The 2,664-nt window shown below is 50.0% G+C and overlaps 1 pseudogene; it reads right to left on the reverse strand.

Annotated features, from left to right (window-relative positions):
• Window positions 1–681: 681 nt before the first annotated feature.
• On the reverse strand, window positions 682–2,023 carry LOC107753332 (uncharacterized; annotated as a pseudogene).
• Between the last annotated feature and the right edge of the window lie 641 nt (window positions 2,024–2,664).

Consider the following 2,664-nt stretch of genomic DNA (forward strand, 5'->3'; position numbering starts at 1 on the left):
CAGGCTCTCTTTTCCATGGCAGGTGGAGGTTTTGGAGTGGGTGGCCTTGAACCTGCCTTGCAAAAGTCTCTCCTTGTGTCTCGGCGGATAGGAAAACACCCTGTCTGTCACGGTCCGGCAGTCTGTCCCACAGCCGAACAATGTCAGCGGCTTCACTGTCCGAGATGCAAGGCTTTTCCCTCAGCTCGACAAGGTATCTGGCCAGGTCCACCACTCTGTCAAATCCTGGAGTCCCGTCTGGTCCTCTGCACACCTAACAAGAAGAAAGAAGATCAGTTAGTATGGATGAAAAAGTCCTCCAAGTGATGGCATGGCAAAGGATGCTTGTATGCATACATACATCTTCCTGGGGCTCAGGTGGCAAGTCCTGGGAGGACTGAGAGGGTGACGGTGAATCCCGAGACAAGCATATAGCTTCCTTGGATGAGACTAAAGAAAGAGGGGAGATGGTGTGGTCCTGCTCCTCTGCCTCATCCCCGAATCCCTCAACTTCTACATCTCCCAAGTCCGCTGGGATTCCGTCTGGGACATCTGGTTCCTGCCGAAAGTTCTTCCTGAACTCCAAGGACTGCTGCGAGCTCAGGTACTCCACCCCGATGAGCTCACCTGACAAAAGAAAATTAAATAGAAAACAAGGTTGTAAAACAGAAGTCTGTGCATTACAAAAAAAAAAACAAGGAAACATTAACACTAATTTATAATTACAAATGACATGAAATAGACTATCACAAAACACACCTCGAGGAGGATGTGTGTAATCTTACCCTGTATGAAGTGGTTGAGGTGGTTATGGAAGGACTCCATGGAAGTGGACCCCCGAGCGCAGCGGTACACAGGAAGTGTGAGCCCTCTCTTTGTAACACTTCCTGTCTGGGTGTACAGGTGCACTCCAGGAGGGTCCTGGATGCAGGGAAGATGGCGCCTTTGAGTGTCCCAGATGACGTCCATCCTCTCCTGGTCCACCAAAGGGATGCCCATGGTTTCCCTGGCGTCCTTGAAGGCCTCCAGCATCTGTCCGATCAGCTGCTCTGTCTCCTCCACGCCACGTGTGCAGCGGCGGTAGTGCTGCGCCAGCTGTCTGGAGGTGAGCCTGCCGGTCAGCTGCTCATCAGTGAGGCCTCTGATGCCCTGCTGTTGCTCCAGCTCCCTCCTTTTCGCCTCCCTCAGCAGGGCCACATCTCCCTCGTCCCAGACGAAAATGCAGGCAGAGAGCTTTGCCATGAACAGACCATAGAGCGGGTGGCTGTCAGTGTGCAGACCTGCAGCGAAAGCGCCGCATGAAGTGCCACACATCAAGACGAACCACCAGATCACTCCAGCCGCTGAACATGGCAGCTGCTCTGGATTTTGTTCCCACAGAAGAGCAGCAGTCTGTCCACATACAGGAGCGTGGGGGGAGCGACTCCAGCCGCCTCGTACCTCCTCACCAGGCCCGTGGTCATGGGCAGCAGTCCCTGACCCTCATGTGAGGTGAGCACAGACATGAGGACCTGTCTGTGCTCATTGCCCACATTGGTGACCCAGGCTGCTGTCCCAGCTGCAGCTCCCGCCAGTTTTTTGGCCACCTGTTGTTGGAAAACAAAACAATTCAGTGAGCTCCAAACATGCCTCACATATACAAAGGATCAAATCTATTTAAATAATCTGTGATTAATACAATACCATTTTCAGGATGGGCCCAAAGACCCTGGCTTTTAGCTCACTATACCGGGACCGGACATCCTCCGCGTGGACAGAGAGGAGCCACTGGGCAGTTGGTACAGGCAGCATGGGAGGCGGAGGTGTGATGGGCCGTGTGGTGGTGCCCTGAAACCGGTCACACGCAGACAGGTACTGCAGGGTCCTCTCCATCCAGTCCTCACTATGCTGTTCACATAGTTTGTGATGTAGAATTGTGGCGCTGTTGCCGAGAGAGCGCTCTTTTATCAACTTTGCCACATGCATATCACAAGAGAACCTGTTAAAATAAACAGACAAACAAAGGCAAAGTTTATTAATGTTAATTTAAAGTGTTATTTTTTTTCCAGAGCAAAGGTGTGATGTTTCCCACACACAAAAAAACTGGGCTCAATGGGGGGACGTTTACTCCTGAATAGGTGACAGGTGCAGTGTCTCAAGGTGTTGGAATGCTGTTGTTCTGAGTTTGACACCTTTGAAAGGTCAAACTAAGTTCAATGAGGGTCGTTCACACATTCTGAATAGAACCTTGACTGGCAGACACAGTGTCTTGTGAAAAAACTACAAAAGAAAGATAAGGCTTGTTTTGTGTACAAATTACGAGTAATTAATTTTTTAAAGTAAATATTATTTTAAAGTAATTTAAGTTGCATTATTACCATTCCAGCCTAGTTAATGGTGTAACATTTTAGTAGTTAATTGCACCTGCCTATGTATTTTTGCCCACAATAAGAATATTTTTTTCATGACTCACCCATAAGTGAGGATAGTTGGGAACATCCTGCAGTGAGCCGGATCCAGCTGGTCCAGGATGTCGTAGGACCACGCGGCCAGCTTTTTATGGCAGCGCTGACACTCCAGGTATTCCGTCGCCAGAAAATACCAGCCGTGTAAGTTCAGCACCCACCTCGCTGTCTTGTAGAGCCCACAAGCTGTCAGTCGCTGACCGGACCGTCTGCAGTGTGGTGAGCTGCAGATCAGCTTGTA

Source organism: Sinocyclocheilus rhinocerous, unplaced genomic scaffold, assembly GCF_001515625.1.
Source record: "Sinocyclocheilus rhinocerous isolate Xijiao unplaced genomic scaffold, SAMN03320098_v1.1 scaffold4186, whole genome shotgun sequence".
Taxonomy (NCBI): Eukaryota; Metazoa; Chordata; class Actinopteri; order Cypriniformes; family Cyprinidae; genus Sinocyclocheilus; species Sinocyclocheilus rhinocerous.